Source organism: Lolium rigidum, chromosome 5 (assembly GCF_022539505.1).
Source record: "Lolium rigidum isolate FL_2022 chromosome 5, APGP_CSIRO_Lrig_0.1, whole genome shotgun sequence".
Lineage (NCBI taxonomy): Eukaryota > Viridiplantae > Streptophyta > Magnoliopsida > Poales > Poaceae > Lolium > Lolium rigidum.
The window spans coordinates 206,396,768-206,415,549 of NC_061512.1; positions in this window are offsets into that span (position 1 = coordinate 206,396,768).

The following is an 18,782-nucleotide window of genomic DNA, read 5'->3' on the forward strand; positions in this document are numbered from 1 at the left end:
TGCAATGATAACCCATGGAAATCCGAGCTAATTAGGACAAGGTGCAGACACTATTAGTATTCGACGCATGAGGCTTGCAACTTATAGGAAGTTTTATGCATAACCCATATGAATTATTACTACCGTTGACACAATTATTTCCATGTTTTCAAAATAAAAAGCTCTAGCACATGACTAATCCCTGCTTCCCTCTGCAAAGGGCCTTTCTTTTACTTTATGTTGAGTCAGTTTACCTACTTCTTTTTATCTTAGAAGCAAACACTTGTGTCAACTGTGTGCACTGATTCTTACATGTTTACTTATTGCACTTATTATATTACTTTGTGTTGACAATTATCCATGAGATATACATGTTACAAGTTGAAAGCAATTGCTGAAACTTAATCTTCCTTTGTGTTGCTCCGAAACCTCTTACTTTGAATCTATTGCTTTATGAGTTAGCTCTTATGCAAGACTTTTTGATACTTGTCTTGAAAGTACTATTCATGAAAAGTTTTTGCTATATGATTCAGTTGTTTAGTAATTATCTTTTTGTTAGCAAATTATATACCATTGCTTTGAATCACTTCATTCATCTCATATGCTTTACAATAGTATTGATCAAGATTATGTTGGTAGCATGTCACTTCAAAAATTATTGTTTTTATCGTTTACCTACTCGAGGGCGAGTAGGAACTAAGCTTGGGGATGCTTGATACGTCTCCAACGTATCTATAATTTCTTATGCTCCATGCTAGTTTTATGACAATAGCAACATGTTTTAGTCATACTTTATAATGTTTTTATGCATTTTCCGGGACTAACCTATTAACAAGATGCCGCAGTGCCAGTTCCTATTTTCTGCTGTTTTTTATTTCAGAAAAGTTAGTTTACAAATATTCTCGGAATTGGACGAAACAAAAGCCCACGGTCTTATTTTCCACGGAGCCTTGCAGAACACCGAAGAGGAGACGGAGAAGGGCCACGAGGCGGCCATCCCATAGGGCGGCGCGGCCCCACCTCTGGCCGCGCCGCCATATGGTGTGGGCCCCTCGGGCGCCCCCCTACGCTGCCCCTTCGCCTATTTATTCCTTCCGTCGCGAAAACCCTAGTACCGAGAGCCACGATACGAGAAAAGTTCCAGAGACACCGCCGCCGTCAACCCCATCTCGGGGGGTTCAGAAGATCGCCTCCGGCACCCTGCCGGAGAGGGGAATCATCACCGGAGGGCTCTACATCACCATGCCCGCCTCCGGACCGATGCGTGAGTAGTTCATCCTTGGACTACGGGTCCATAGCGATAGCTAGATGGTTGTCTTCTCCTCTTGTGCTATCATGTTTAGATCTTGTGAGCTGCCTATCATGATCAGGATCATCTATTTGTAATGCTAAATGTTGTGTTTGTTGGGATCCGATGAATATTGAATACTATGTCAAGTTGATTATTGATCTATCATATATGTGTTATTTATGTTCTTGCATGCTCTCCGTTGCTAGTAGAGGCTCTGGCCAAGTTGATACTTGTGACTCCAAGAGGGACTATTTATGCTAGATAGTGGGTTCATGTCTCCATTGAATCTGGGGGAGTGACAGCAACCCCTAAGGTTGTTGATCGGCTGTTGCCACTAGGGATAAAACATCAATGCTTTGTCTAAGGATATTTGTGTTGATTACATTACGCACAGTACTTAATGCAATTGTTTGTTGTTTGCAACTTAATACTGGAAGGGGTGCGGATGCTAACCCGAAGGTGGACTTTTTAGGCATAGATGCATGCTGGATGGCGGTCTATGTTCTTTGTCGTAATGCCCTAAGTAAATCTCATAGTAGTCATCATGATATGTATATGCATCTCTATTTCGTCAATTGCCCAACCGTAATTTGTTCACCCAACATGCTATTTATCTTATTGGAGAGACACCACTAGTGAACTGTGGACCCCGGTCCTTTCTTTTACATCTGAAATACAATCTACTGCAATCACTATTCTCTGTTGTTTTCTGCAAGCAAACATAATTCTCCACACCATACGTTTAATCCTTTGTTTTCAGCAAGCCGGTGAGATTGACAACCTCACTGTTAAGTTGGGGAAAGTAGTTTGATTGTGTTGTGCAGGTTCCACGTTGGCGCCGGAATCACTGGTGTTGCGCCGCACTACAGTCCTCCACCAACAACCTTCACGTGGCCTTCATCTCCTACTGGTTCGATAAACCTTGGCTTCTTACCGAGGGAAAACTAGCTGTTGTACTCATCATACCTTCCTCTTGGGGTTCCCAACGGACGTGTGCTTTACCGTCACAAGGAGCTGCCTCCACGCCGAAGAAAAGTACACCTCCCGAAGGAGCTGCAAGACAAAATACTCCACGACCTACAGTGGCAGTACAAGAACCCCCAAGAACGTCGGCAAGAGACACAGCGGCACAGGCACGGGTCGACAGGGTGCGACATGAAAGGAGAGAACGTCGGCAGTCACCTGAAGTAGATGATGAAGATATGTGTGGGTTTCCCTGTTTCACTCGACGAGTCCGTAAAACGCGAGTCCCGTCTGACTTCAAGTTGCCTGACAGTTATAAGAAATTCGACGGGTTGCAAGATCCCGAGGATTGGTTGGTTGATTACCTGGAGACAGTAAAGCTGACGGGTGGAACCAAGGCAACGGCTATGCAAAGCATCGAAGTATATTTAAGTGGGGCAGCTCGATCATGGATTAAAAAGCTACCACCTGGATCTATCGACAGCTGGGAGACCTTCGAGGTCATGTTCGTGAAAACCTTCTTTTCTACATGCAAGAAACCTGCGTCAATAGAGCAATTAAGAGCCTGTCGACAGAAGTATGATGAGTCAATGAGGGCGTATATCTAAAGATGGAACATTATCAAAAACTCGGTAGAAAACATATCTGACGAGAGGGCGATAGACGCTTTTGTCGCTGGGATCCGAAGAAAAGATTTCATCGAGGACTTGGGAAGGACTAATCCAAAAACAGTAGCATCACTCATGGAAATAGCGAATCGCTGGGCAGATGGAGAAGATGCGGTCAATAACAAGCGACACAGGTCGCCTGAGGATGATCGTAATAGAAATATTCAAAATAGACGGCGTTTTTCTCGCCAGTTTTAAGATTATGACGGTCCCGGCCAAGTATCGGCTGGTTTCCGAGGAAATAATGGAGGAAACAATCGAGATGATTATCAAAAGAGCGGTGAACAGCGTAGCGATTACAGGGATAGTCCCCGTCCAAACAGGCAAAATAATGGTCCAAGGTTCCAGAGGCCGTATATATCTCCCGAAGATATGATGAACGGACCATGCCAAATACACTTTTATCTCGACAACAACGGAAAGCGTCAGTCGGGACATTTACAGAAGGATTGCCGAACTTTCCAAGCACTGAATAGGTACGCAGGGCATGCCAACGCACATGCAGTAAACAGAAACCCCCAGGAGCCAAGGAGTGAGATTCACCTGCCACCTCCTCTCGCAATCACAGACGAAAATCGACATCAGCTACGAATAGCGGCAGCTCCAATGAACGGTCCTTATATCAACACCAATGGCGAGGTCTCGATGATTCAGAAAGGCAGGCCGTCCAATAGAGCTCAAAGATTCACATTTAAATGATGTTTCAACAATGTGCTCTTGGTATCATATAACTTTTTTATCAGTTAAATTGTTAGTCAAAGTTTTGGCACGTAATACTTAGTGGCCTTATATTCAAAAACTGAGAGAGTAACATGGTTTCACCATAGATTAATAGTTGCCACACCACATCCATTTTTTTACTGCAGAAATCTTAATTATCTTGGTTTTGATTGGAATAATATTTAGTAATGTTTTGTTTTGATATCACTATGTGTCTTACTATCTAGTTAGAAATTGTGTTCAAATATGGAAAACTTTCTTGTCCATTTAGCTTAAAACTAGCTCGACATCTGTACACATGAGTATGAGCCAACATGAGGCTCAACCTTTCGGTCTACTCGATCAGAGCTTGCCCGAATTCTAAGACGAGTTGAGCTGAGTCACTCAAACTCAACTTGTTTGCAGCCCTTACACTTTGGTACAGAGTGAATATGGTTTTTCTGCAAATCAGTAAGTACATGCCATATTGCCAAAGAAAATTGGATAGCATGATTTTCGACTCAAATGAAAATAGTGCTTCACCACAGGCTAATTAATAATTCGGATTTTCTGCAAGGACCAAACAGTGCAGCATCAGGAACTATACATAACTATAGTTGCATCTAGGTCATTCTGCCTTGGCTACATAGAAACACGGGTACTATCAAATCCATAGAATCAGTTAGGGTGACTTTGCCTACTTGTCTACTGTCCATTTGAGATCCAACACATCAGATAAGCTCTGAGTTTGATCTAGAAGTTAAACATGGCTATTTTATAATCACAACCACTTGGTTTAAATGGAATGGAACCTTTTTTTATTTTTACCAAACATTGAGTCAACAAGGCTGAGTCAAAAATAGTATTCACAGGGGGCCAAAGGGCAGTACATGTACATGTCAAGCTTCATGCACTAGCCAACGCAACCAAAAGTCCGAACTGATGGAAATGGTGCTTCACCATAGGCTAATTAATAATTATGATTTTCTGCAAGGACCAAACAGTGCAGCATCAGGAACCATACATAATTATAGCTGCATCTAGATCATTCCGCCTTGGCTATATAGAAAAAATAGGTACCATCAAATCCATTGAATCAGCTAGGGTGACTTTGCCTATTTGTCTACCGTCCATTTGAGATCCAACACATCAGATAAGCTTTGAGTTTGATCTAGAAGTTAAACATGTCTATTTTATAATCAAAACCACTTGGTTAAATGGAATGGAACCTTTTCTAATTTTTGCCAAACATTGAGTCAACAAGGCTAAGTCAAAAAAAACTGATGTGAATGAGCAACTAGTATTCACAGGGGGCCAAAGGCCAGTACATGTACATGTCAAGCTTCATGCACTAGCCAACGCAACCAAAAGTCCGAACTGATAGAAATGGTGCTTCACCATCAGATAAGCTCTGAGTTTGATCTAGAAGTTAAACCTAGCTATTTTATAATCACAACCACTTGGTTTAAATGGAACCTTTTTTATTGTTGCCAAACATTGAGTCAACAAGGTTGAGTCAAAAAAAACTATTGTGAATGAGCAACTAGTATTCACAGGGGGCCATAGGCCAATACATGTACATGTCAAGCTTCATGCACTAGCCAACGCAACCAAAAGTCCGAACTGGTGGAAAGGGCATCAGATAAGCTCTGAGTTTGATCTAGAAGTTAAACCTGGCTATTTAATAATCACAACCACTTGGTTTAAATGGAATGGAACCTTTTTTATTTTTTGCCAAACATTGAGTCAACTGGTCGATTAAACCTTGGTTTCTTACCGAGGGAAAACTTGTTACTATGCTCATCATACCTTCCTCTTGGGGTTCCCCAACAGTGTGAAGTCGGCGTATCGATAAGAACCATCAGGGGTAGGCAGCTAAAAAGCGGGAGAAATTTTCGGGAAAGGCAAGGAAGTGCGAAAAAATCTCACACGGTTTAACTGAAAGAACGAGTATGCAAAGGTAAATGGTACGCACACGACTTGCACAGGACAAATCGTTTGTGTTATAGCGCATACGGTTTCCTCTCCGGTGACCGTGTGTTATCTTCTTAGTGAGCGGGCTGTTGGCGGCCCGACAAATGGTATATTTTTCGGCGCTAAGCGTTTGGCTATACAACACACAGAAAGGGCCTTCCATGTGCCACGAGCTCCTTCAAATTCCCGATGTGTACTAGTGTTTGGTTGCAATAGGCTAAGTAGAGGTAGCTACACTCAAGGATTTTAGTACCGGGACTAGGTAGTATCGTTTTCTTGTCAGCAGTATCATATCGTAAAATCTCACCATAGTTTCGCGATACCATAAGACTTTAGCTTAATTAAAAAAGATATATATATATATATATATATATATATATATATTAATAATATACCTCAGAATTTGTCTTTGGTTTGATTTTGAGCATATTCTATGTATTTCATAGTCTCATCATTTAAATGGCTTAATTATATAATATAAATATGGGCCAACTCCTCATGTAATGTATGATACAATACAAGAATAATTAATTACGAACCCACAAAACAAAAGACTATGTAACCTTAACAACCGACGCAAACAAATGGCTAGTTAACTGCTTTCTTGCATATACAATTTTTTTTTAAACACATATTGTTCAAACTTATTGTTATTGTATTGTTTAAATATTTACTTAGCCTTGAGACTACAAAATAAGTTTTATTCTTCAGTTTTACGAGACCATTGTGTTCATATTTTCTAGCATAGGCACGGAATTGTACGGTATCGCATTTGTATTGGGATTTTAGAGATTTGCGTATCAAGATACAAGTATGATACTATCATATTAAGATACCATCACGATATCGTATCGATTGACCACAACATAGTATCGTCAAATCTATGTATCAGGATAGTGGCAACCATGGCTACACTATGCTTCGAAGATCCAATCCATTGTATGTACTCCCTTTTTATTCATGATTAACCTGTGTTTTAGATTTTTTTAGAACACCTCGAGCCTCTTTATTATAAGATTAGAGTGCAAGGGATACATACGCCATCTGGTGGACTACCAAGCCACACATACCGGCCTACATGCGATGAAAGCACAAGCCTAGCTAGATTATGCGGCTCCTTATTGGAAGCTCAATTCTCATGAACAATCGAAGTCTCGGAAAAAACTTGCTATACTACTATTGATCTCTTGTAGAACATGGTAATAACTCTCCATGTTTTGTTCTGACGCTGCCTTTACCACCGCCAAACAATCGCTCGCAATTGTAAACTTTGACAGTAACAGATCTTGTGCGAGATGCACTCCCTCTCAGACCGCCATGGCTTCAAGTGTTTAAGGAACTGACATGCCTCCGATCCAAATCCCAGACGCTCCTAGAAAGGTTCCATTCTCATCCCGCGCCACTGCAGCGATCGCACCTCCATCGCCATTCCTGGACACAGCCGCATCCACATTAATCTTATCAAAACCTGGCGGTGGCGCAACCCAGCTTGGGTGACTCTGTTTGGGCCCCCTTGCTTCTTCCGAACTGTCCTCTGAGCTTGCGAGATATCCAGCTCTGAAATAAAGCTTTCGACAAAACTGTGAGTGCTCAGCGGACTCTGGAACACGCCTTCGTGTATTGCCTTCCTTCTGGCATTCCAGATCACCCAAAGGGTGACACACATGCGAGTTAGCTGCACATGTGATAATGTATCGATCATTGTAAACATCCATAGCCTCGCATGTGGTTCTTTTACCTGACACATGTGTTCAACCATCTCCTCATCTGCCAAGGTCCAAACACACCGCGCCATCATAAAATCCACCAACGAGTGCCGCCATGAGTCCTCAGCGCCACAAATACCACACGCACTCGTCTGTGTTATATTCCTACGGTGCAGAAGATCTGTTGTAGTTAAAGAATGTTGGGCTAGGCACCAGATGAAAACCTTTAATTTTGCCGGCACCTGAATGTGGCACATCCTAGTCCAACTCTTCTGAACAGTTCGATGATCAGATGTTGTTGTCGATCCATCGAGCCAGTCCTCGAGCCTCGCCTTCGTGCTAGATAACATGCGATATGTGGAGCGAACACTGAACAATCCCTTCTTGTCATAGTGCCACGCCCAGCGATCTCCCAGTGAACTTGTGATAATCGGAATATTCCGAATCAGTTCAATGCCCATGGGGAGAAAGAAAGAATTGACCTTCTCCATATCCCACTGCCTTGTACTTAGATCAATGTAGTCTGAAACAAGCGTCGATGGGTCTGCACCAATGCAAGCCAATGGCCGCAGAGCTCCATCCCTCGGGATCCAGTTGCCAATCCATGCATCTTTTTTGGTGCCCCTTCCAATGCGACGTATAAGGCCTTGTGCCAAAACCATCATCCCTTCAATAAGCGCACGCTACACCTGGGAAGGGTGAGTGCCTAAATCCGCGTGTAGGAAATCAGATTCAGGAAAATACACAACCTTCAAAACCCTGGTACTTAGAGTAGATGGATTCTGTAAAATTCGCCAACCTTGCCGTGCTAACATAGCAAGATTGAAAAGCTCTATATATCGAAAACCCATACCTCCAAGGAATTTTGGTTTAGTCATAGTCTCCCAGGAAACCCAACAAGGTTTTCTCTTCCCTTGTTTTGAGCCCCACCAATTTTTTTGGATCAACGAATTTATATGCTCACATAAACCCCTCGGTAGCTTGAAGCAGGACATTGAGAACATGGGTATCGCTTGCACCACTGCTTTAATCAGTACATCCTTGTCGCCCACCAATAGGCATAACTCCAGCCACCCATGGATCCTCTTCCATACCCTATTTTTTAGGTATTTGAAAGCCCCATTCACCGATCTCCCCACATCACGGGGTAAACCCAAATACTTTTCAGTAAGGAATTCATTCTGAACATTGAGGATAACCTTCAGTTGTTGCTTTACTGCCGTGGGACACTTCTTACTAAAAAAGATGGACGACTTGTCCAGATTAAGAGAGGACATGCGGAAGGCGTATGACCCCGTGTGGAGTGGGACTATTTACAAGGCTTGATGGCAAAGTTGGGTTTCCACACAGCTTGGGTTCAGATGGTGATGAGGATGGTAAGAGCATCTCTAGTAGAGACCGAAAAAACGAAAACCGAAAAGAGCGAGTTCAGTTTACCGAAAACGCGAGTTCGGACGAAATTGGCAGTGGCGCGGAATGGAACCCGTAAAATGAAACCGAAAACAGGAATTCGAATTGGCGCGGGTAATTTTAATCGATGATCATAGTTTAGATGAAATAGATGCTCCGATTGAGCATCGATACTTACATAGCAACTGGAATTGACAATACTACTGGCACACCGGCAACCTAACCTAGCTAAAATGAGCAAAATGCGGCCTTCAACGAGCTATGGCGCACGCGGTGGTGCCGGTGCTGCCGGAGATGGTCGGCGCCGTGAAGTCTTCACGCGTCCTCCTTGTCAAGCTCGACTATTTCGAGCTTGACCTTGCGGACGCGGGCCTCCCGGCGGGCCGCCTCGTACTCCCGTACCTGGCGGACGGCGTCGGCCTCCTCCCGGCGGAAGCGCGCCCTCGCCTCCGCCTCGCTGATGGCGAAGGTCTGCGCCATCACCGCCTCCTCCTCGTCGCTGCCGTGGACGTAGTCCCCGGCGGAGAATGTTGGCGATCGAGCGGGGACGAGGTCGTCCTCCTCGTTGGTCGCCACCACGGGCAGCTGCGGTGCGCGGCTCGACTGCCCGGACAAGGATCCCTCGCTCTGGTTGCCGTAGCGGGCGAGCTTCCCTGGGGGCGTGAGCCCCCAGTTGGTCCACCGGCGTGCGCTCCTCTTGCGCGGCCCCTCGCTCCGCTTCCACTTCCGCCGCTCCGCCTCGGTGCGAAAGACGGGCGGACGCGGCGGCGAATCGCCGCCCCCCAATCCGGCGGCACGGCCCTCCGAACCCCCACGGGAGACCATCTGGCGGCGGCAGGCGGAGGATAGGTGTCTGGCTTTGCGCGGATTGCTCGTCGAAGCGCGCTACTGGCGGTGACGGAGGGAGAGGAGACGGCGGAGGGGAGTAGGGTTTGCGAACCGAACTCCCCTCCGCGATCCCTTTTAATAGGGGCCGTGCGGGGAAAAGTTCGGGCCCCTGAACTCCGTATTCGGGCCGGCCCACGTTTATGGTGACTGATCGGCGCGCGTTTCGGCCCAAACCCGTAAATCCGCCGGAAAAGTTCGGTTACGGCGGGATTTACGGGCTCTGATAGAGTTGCTCTAACCACGGTGTCATTCTCAGTTTTGTTGAATGGGGAACACTTAGAAGAATTTAAGCCTTCCACGGTCATACACCTGCGTTTTAGATATAACCAAAGACTAAAATGCGAGTAAATGCATAAAGATAAGCCAGGGGAGGCAGGATCCATGGGCCATGGCCCAGGTAGGACGCCATGCACCCAGCCAATCAATCAATCGTGCAGTACGTACATGCTTACCCGGCCCGTGCGCGCAGACCTATTTACGTTGCTATCCATGTCGATCCCTCCACTTCGCGCTGCTGCCGCGCGCGAGATCCCGATCGAAATGTATATATGGCCGGACAGGCGTGCAGTGCGTGCACGTTGCTGGCTGGCGACGGCGATCGACACTCGCACACAGTGGCTGCGTCGCGCTCCCGTTGGCGCCGCAACATGTCTCTTCGACTGCCGTTTAGATTCAGATTTCAGGTGATGCTCGACGCGAGGGAGACGGCACAAACGCACGGTGTGGTCGGGGCACAGTGGCGTCGTCGTCGCCTTGTACTACGTAGCTATTCATCCCGCCCGTTTTGACCAGGAACCAAGAATTAAAAGCACGGCGTGTCGTCCTAGTCGTACGCGCCGGCAGGTGCCACGAGACCAGCCCCGGCCAGGCCATGCAGGTGTACAGTGTACGTAGGTACGAGTACAGTACTTCCATCTCAAATTCGGTTGCATATATAATTCTTAGTTAAAATTGAAAAGTTGAAGTTTTATATACTAGATATATGTAAAAATATATCAACATTTGCGGTATCGGTATCACAAGAGATACCGAAAGCATCAAATTTCCCTTATTTCAGAGGGGGCTTATGAAGGTCAAAGATAACTTTATTTTAGAAAGGCTCTTATAACGTCGGTAATGGCTCAAACACAAGGTTTTGGGAAGATACATGGCTAGGTGACTTGCCTCTAGCAAATCAAAATACTCTCCACTTTATAATATCATCCAAAGAAAAAGGGTTTCAGTGGGCGATGTTTTATCACGTAACGTATCAAACAAAAGGTTTCAACGGGGGTTGATGGCGAATAAATGGACGAGATGGTTAAACTTAGTTTGACGTTTAACGGATATTCAATTAACTGACCTTTTCGTTTGGCGGTTCGACATTAGAGGGTACCCAACCCCAGTTGGGAATCTCTGGGGAGATCGATGTGACATTCTCGCTCGCCGGCGTTGCGTCGCCGCCAGGCCCTCACAAATATCCCCACGGTCTTGCGATCGTTAACTCATCCTCCAACCCCCATTTAAAGAAGAAATGAAGCAACAATAGCGCATGAACTCCAGGATCGTTCGTCGCTGGTATGAGGTTGCACGATGATGTGTGAGCTTGAGTCAATTATTGAAGCAATAGATGATGAATGGGAGGCATTGCGCGAGATAGCCGATGTGTAAGGATGGAAGGTGGCTAGCAGCGGGGGTGGGGGGATGGAAGTTGGCTGATGACAACGGGGAAGGATGAAAGGGATTGATACATGTTGGGATATCGGTACCTACTAGCTAGCGGAATTGGGCTAGCGGCTGGTGATGGCGTGTATTTCACACGTTCTTTGGGCAACCCCAAGAGGAAGGTATGATGCGCACAGCAGCAAGTTTTCCCTCAGAAAGAAACCAAGGTTTATCGAACCAGGAGGAGCCAAGAAGCACGTTGAAGGTTGATGGCGGCGGGATGTAGTGCGGCGCAACACCGGAGATTCCGGCGCCAACGTGGAACCTGCACAACACAACCAAAGTACTTTGCCCCAACGAAACGGTGAGGTTGTCAATCTCACCGGCTTGCTCGTAACAAAGGATTAACCGTATTGTGTGGAAGATGATTGTTTGCGAGAGAAAACAGTAAAAACAAGTATTGCGAGCAGATTTGTATTTCGGTATTAAAAGAATGGACCGGGGTCCACGGTTCACTAGAGGTGTCTCTCCCATAAGATAAAAGCATGTTGGGTGAACAAGTTACAGTCGGGCAATTGACAAATAGAGAGGGCATAACAATGCACATACATGACATGATAAGTATAGTGAGATTTAATTGGGCATTACGACAAAGTACATAGACCGCCATCCAACTGCATCTATGCCTAAAAAGTCCACCTTCGAGGTTATCATCCGAACCCCTTCCGGTATTAAGTTGCAAAGCAACGGACAATTGCATTAAGTATGGTGCGTAATGTAATCAACAACTACATCCTCGGACATAGCGCCAATGTTTTATCCCTAGTGGCAACAAGCACAACACAACCTTAGAACTTTCTCGTCATCGTCCCGGTGTCAATGCGGGCATGAACCCACTATCGAGCATAAGTACTCCCTCTTGGAGTTAAAAGTAAAAACTTGGCCAGAGCCTCTACTAGAAACGGAGAGCATGCAAGATCATAAACAACACATGTATAATAACTTGATAATTAACATGACATGGTATTCTCTATCCATCGGATCCCGACAAACACAACATATAGAATTACGGATAGATGATCTTGATCATGTTAGGCAGCTCACAAGATCCAACAATGAAGCACAATGAGGAGAAGACAACCATCTAGCTACTGCTATGGACCCATAGTCCAGGGGTGAACTACTCACTCATCACTCCGGAGGCGACCATGGCGGTGTAGAGTCCTCCGGGAGATGAATCCCCTCTCCCGGCGAGGGTGCCGGAGGAGATCTCCGAATCCCCCGAGATGGGATCGGCGGCGGCGGCGTCTCGGTAAGGTTTTCCGTATCGTGGTTTTTCTTCATCGGGGGTTTCGCGACGGAGGCTTTAAGTAGGCGGAAGGGCGAGTCGGGGCCGGACGAGGGGCCCACACCACGGGTCGGCGCGGCCAAGACCCGGGCCGCGCCGCCCTATGGTTTGGCCACCTCGTGGCCCCACTTCGTGTGTTCTTCGGTCTTCGGAAGCTCCGTGGAAAAATAGGCCCCCGGGTCTTCGTTTCGTCCAATTCCGAGAATATTTCGTTACTAGGATTTCGAAACCAAAAACAGCAGAAAACGAGAACTGGCACTTCGGCATCTTGTTAATAGGTTAGTTCCGAGAAAATGCACGAATATGACATAAAGTGTGCATAAAACATGTAGGTATCATCAATAATATGGCATAGAACATAAGAAATTATCGATACGTCGGAGACGTATCAAGCATCCCCAAGCTTAGTTCCGCTCGTCCCGAGCGAGTAAAACGATAACAAAGATAATTTCCGAAGTGATATGCCATCATAACCTTGATCATACTATTTGTAAACATATGTAGTGGATGCGGCGATCAAAACAATGGTAATGACATGAGAAAACAAGTGAATCATATAGCAAAGACTTTTCATGAATAGTACTTCAAGACAAGTATTAATAAGTCTTGCATAAGAGTTAACTCATAAAGCAATAAATCAAAGTAAAGGCATTGAAGCAACACAAAGGAAGATTAAGTTTCAGCGGTTGCTTTCAACTTGTAACATGTATATCTCATGGATAATTGTCAACATAGAGTAATATAACAAGTACAATATGCAAGTATGTAAGAATCAATGCACAATTAATCACAAGTGTTTGCTTCTTGAGGTGGAGAGAGATAGGTGAACTGACTCAACATAAAAGTAAAAAGAATGGTCCTTCAAAGAGGAAAGCATCGATTGCTATATTTGTGCTAGAGCTTTTATTTTGAAAACATGAAACAATTTTGTCAACGGTAGTAATAAAGCATATGAGTTATGTACATTATATCTTACAAGTTGCAAGTCTCATGCATAGTATACTAATAGTGCCCGCACCTTGTCCTAATTAACTTGGACTACCGGATCTTTGCAATGCACATGTTTTGACCAAGTGTCACAATGGGGTACCTCCATGCCGCTTCGTACAAAGGTCTAAGGAGAAAGCTCGCATTTTGGATTTCTCTCTTTTGATTATTCTCAACTTAGACATCCATACCGGGACAACATGGACAACGAGATAATGGACTCCTCTTTAATGCATAAGCATGTGGCAACAATTATTATTCTCATATGAGATTGAGGATATATGTCCAAACCGAAACTTCCACCATGAATCATGGCTTTAGTTAGCGGCCCAAAGTTCTTCTCTAACAATATGCATGCTCCAACCATGAAGGTGGTAGATCTCTCTTGCTTCGGACAAGACGGACATGCATAGCAACTCACATGATATCCAACAAAGAATAGTTGATGGCGTCCCCGAAACATGGTTATCGCTCAACAAGCAACTTAATAAGAGATAAAGTGCATAAGTACATATTCAATACCACAATAGTTTTTAAGCTATTTGTCCCATGAGCTATATATTGCAAAGGTGAATGATGGAATTTTAAAGGTAGCACTCAAGCAATTTACTTTGGAATGGCGGATAAATACCATGTAGTAGGTAGGTATGGTGGACACAAATGGCATAGTGGTTGGCTCAAGTATTTTGGATGCATGAGAAGTATTCCCTCTCGATACAAGGTTTAGGCTAGCAAGGCTATTTGAAACAAACACAAGGATGAACGGTACAGCAAAACTCACATAAAAGACATATGGTAAATATTATAAGACTCCATACCGTCTTCCTTGTTGTTCAAAACTCAATACTAGATATTATCTAGACTCTAGAGAAACCAAATTTGCAAACCAAATTAGCAAGCTCTAAGTATTTCTTCATTAATGGGTGCAAAGTATATGATGCAAGAGCTTAAACATGAGCACAACAATTGCCAAGTATCAAATTATCCAAGACATTTTAGAGTTACTACATGTAGCATTTTCCAATTCCAACCATATAACAATTTAACGAAGATGAAACTTCGCCATGAATACTATGAGTAGAGCCTAAGGACATATTTGTCCATATGCAACAGCGGAGCGTGTCTCTCTCCCATAAAGTGAATGCTAGGATCCATTTTATTCAAAAAAAACAAAAAACAAAAACAAACCGACGCTCCAAGCAAAGTACATAAGATGTGGCCGAATAAAAATATAGTTTCAGGGGAGGAACCTGATAATGTTGTCGATGAAGAAGGGGATGCCTTGGGCATCCCCAAGCTTAGACGCTTGAGTCTTCTTAATATATGCGAGGGTGAACCACCGGGGCATCCCCAAGCTTAGAGCTTTCACTCTCCTTGATCATATTGCATCATACTCCTCTCTTGATCCTTGAAAACTTCCTCCACACCAAACTCGAAACAACTCATTAGAGGGTTAGTGCATAATAAAAATTCACATGTTCAGAGGTGACACAATCATTCTTAACACTTCGGACATTGCATAAAGCTACTTGGACATTAGTGGATCAAAGAAATTCATCCAACATAGCAAAAGAGGCAATGCGAAATAAAAGACAGAATCTGTCAAAACAGAACAGATCCGTAAAGATGGATTTTATTAGGCCACCAGACTTGCTCAAACGAAAATGCTCAAATTGAATGAAAGTTGCGTACATATCCGGGGATCATGCTCGTAAATTGGCGTAATTTTCTGAGCTACCTACGGGGAGATAGACCCAGATTCGTGACGAAGCAAAGAAATCTGGAACTCGCGCAGTAATCCAAATCTAGTACTTACTTTTCTATCAAAGACTTTACTTGGCACAACAAAACATAAAACTAAGATAAGGAGAGGTTGCTACAGTAGTAAACAACTTCTAAGACACAAATATAAAACAAAAATACTGTAGTAAAATAACACATGGGTTATCTCCCAAGAAGTTCTTTCTTTATAGCCATTAGGATGGGCTCAGCAGTTTTAATGATGCACTCGCAAGAAATAGTATTTGAAGCAAAAGAGAGCATCAAGAGGCAAATTCAAAACACATTTAAGTCTAAAATGCTTCCTATGCATAGGAATCTTGTAAATAAACAAGTTCATGAAGAGCAAAGTAACAAGCATAGGAAGATAAAACAAGTGTAGCTTCAAAAATTTCAGCACATAGAGAGGTGTTTTAGTAACATGAAAATTTCTACAACCATATTTTCCTCTCTCATAATAATTTTCAGTAGCATCATGAGCAAACTCAACAATGTAACTATCACATAAAGCATTCTTATCATGAGTCTCATGCATAAAATTATTACTCTCCACGTAAGCATAATCAATTTTATTAGTTGTAGTGGGAGCAAATTCAACAAAGTGGCTATCATCATATATAGGAGGCATATTGTAATCATAAAAGAAAATTTTCTCCTCAATGCTTGGGGGACTAAAAAGATCATGCTCATCGAGCCAGCTTCCCCAAGCTTAAAATTTTCCATAGTATTAGCAACAATGGTGTTCAAAGCATCCATAGTAATAACATTCCCATTAGCATGCATATAAAGTTCCATGGGTTTTTTAATTCTCTCTTCAAACACATCATGTCCTAATTCAAGATAAAGTTCATAAAGATCTCTCATATTTTTGTTGTTTTTCATTATGCTTAACTAGTGAAATAAAAACATGCATGATATTAAGTAAAGTAAAACAAGTAACTAATTTTTTTGTGTTTTTGATATAGCAAACAAGATAGCAAATAAAGTAGAGCTAGCAACTAATTTTTTTGTGTTTTGATATAATGCAGCAAACAAAGTAGTAAATAAAATAAAGCAAGACAAAAACAAAGTAAAGAGATTGGGAAGTGGAGACTCCCCTTGCAGCGTGTCTTGATCTCCCCGGCAACGGCGCCGGAAAAAGAGCTTGATGGCGTGTATTTCACACGTTCGTTGGGCAACCCCAAGAGGAAGGTATGATGCGCACGGCGAGCAAGTTTTCCCTCGGAAAGAAACCAAGGTTTATCGAACCGGGAGGAGCCAAGAAGCACGTTGAAGGTTGATGGCGGCGGGATGTAGTGCGGCGCAACACCGGAGATTCCGGCGCCAACGTGGAACCTGCACAACACAACCAAAGTACTTTGCCCCAACGAAACGAGTGAGGTTGTCAATCTCACCGGCTTGCTGTAACAAAGGATTAACCGTATTGTGTGGAAGATGATTGTTTGCAGAGAAAACAGTAAAAACAAGTATTGCGACAGATTTGTATTTCAGTATTAAAAGAATGGACCGGGATCCACAGTTCACTAGAGGTGTCTCTCCCATAAGATAAAAGCATGTTGGGTGAACAAATTACGGTCGGGCAATTGACAAATAGAGAGGGCATAACAATGCACATACATGACATGATAAGTATAGTGAGATTTAATTGGGCATTACGACAAAGTACATAGACCGCCATCCAACCGCATCTATGCCTAAAAAGTCCACCTTCAGGTTATCATCCGAACCCCCTCCAGTACTAAGTTGCAAAGCAACAGACAATTGCATTAAGTATGGTGCGTAATGTAATCAACAACTACATCCTCGGACATAGCGCCAATGTTTTATCCCTAGTGGCAACAGCACAACACAACCTTAGAACTTTACGTCACTCGTCCCGGTGTCAATGCGGGCATGAACCCACTATCGAGCATAAGTACTCCCTCTTGGAGTTAAAAGTAAAAACTTGGCCGAGCCTCTACTAGAAACGGAGAGCATGCAAGATCATAAACAACACATGTATAATAACTTGATAATTAACATGACATGGTATTCTCTATCCATCGGATCCCGACAAACACAACATATAGAATTACGGATAGATGATCTTGATCATGTTAGGCAGCTCACAAGATCCAACAATGAAGCACAATGAGGAGAAGACAACCATCTAGCTACTGCTATGGACCCATAGTCCAGGGGTGAACTACTCACTCATCACTCCGGAGGCGACCATGGCGGTGTAGAGTCCTCCGGGAGATGAATCCCCTCCCCGGCAGGGTGCCGGAGGAGATCTCCAGAATCCCCCGAGATGGGATCGGCGGCGGCGGCGTCTCAGTAAGGTTTTCCGTATCGTGGTTTTTCTTCATCAGGGGTTTCGCGACGGAGGCTTTAAGTAGGCGGAAGGGCAGAGTCGGGGGCCAGACGAGGGGCCCACACCACAGGTCGGCGCGGCCAAGACCTGGGCCGCGCCGCCCTATGGTTTGGCCACCTCGTGGCCCCACTCCGTGTGTTCTTCGGTCTTCTGGAAGCTCCGTGGAAAAATAGGCCCCTGGGTCTTCGTTTCGTCCAATTCCGAGAATATTTCGTTACTAGGATTTACGAAACCAAAAACGAGCAGAAAATAGGAACCGGCACTTCGGCATCTTGTTAATAGGTTAGTTCCAGAAAATGCACGAATATAACATAAAATGTGCATAAAACATGTAGGTATCATCAATAATATGGCATAGAACATAAGAAATTATCGATACGTCGGAGACGTATCAGCTGGGAAGGCACGTAGTGGGGTTGATTCGATCTTTTAGAGAATATCCTCATGGCCCACATGTTAGTAGTTGGTGGGTATCCATGGATGCTCCATGGGACGATTTTGGCCTCCACTGCCACCGTTAAGCTATCGAGTACCCCCTAAGCTATCCGAGTGGGTAAATACCCACGAGTACCTGCCCCACGAGGAAAAATTCCATCTTGAATAGAAGGGTTCCTTTGAGCATATAAGCGGTACTTCCTCTGTTTATAAAGATTTCCTAGATCTATCTACAATTCTACATATGTAACAATGCGTGCTTCTGGAATAGGGGTAGTATAATTTTTCTCACGCGCACACACATGTAGCCACGTACTGGGATTGTTAGGGAATGTTACTCCCTCTGTTCGTCTTTAATCGATAGCAGACATACACATATTTTCTACTAGATCGCATAGATTGAGCCAGAACGAAGGTAGTACCAGCTAGCTAGCTAGGGAATACAAAAACAACGGGACAAAAGGGCACAGATGATTGGTGATGGATGGATGGCACCGCATTGGCATCTTTCACATCTCTCTTTCTCTCTCTACCTCCCAGTTCTTGCATGGCTTTGGCTTGCATGCACGACCGAGCTGGAGAAGATATCTAGTGCTACCACCCCTTTGCATGCTACCGTGCTACCGTACAAAAAAACGTATTTTATACGTATTAAAAA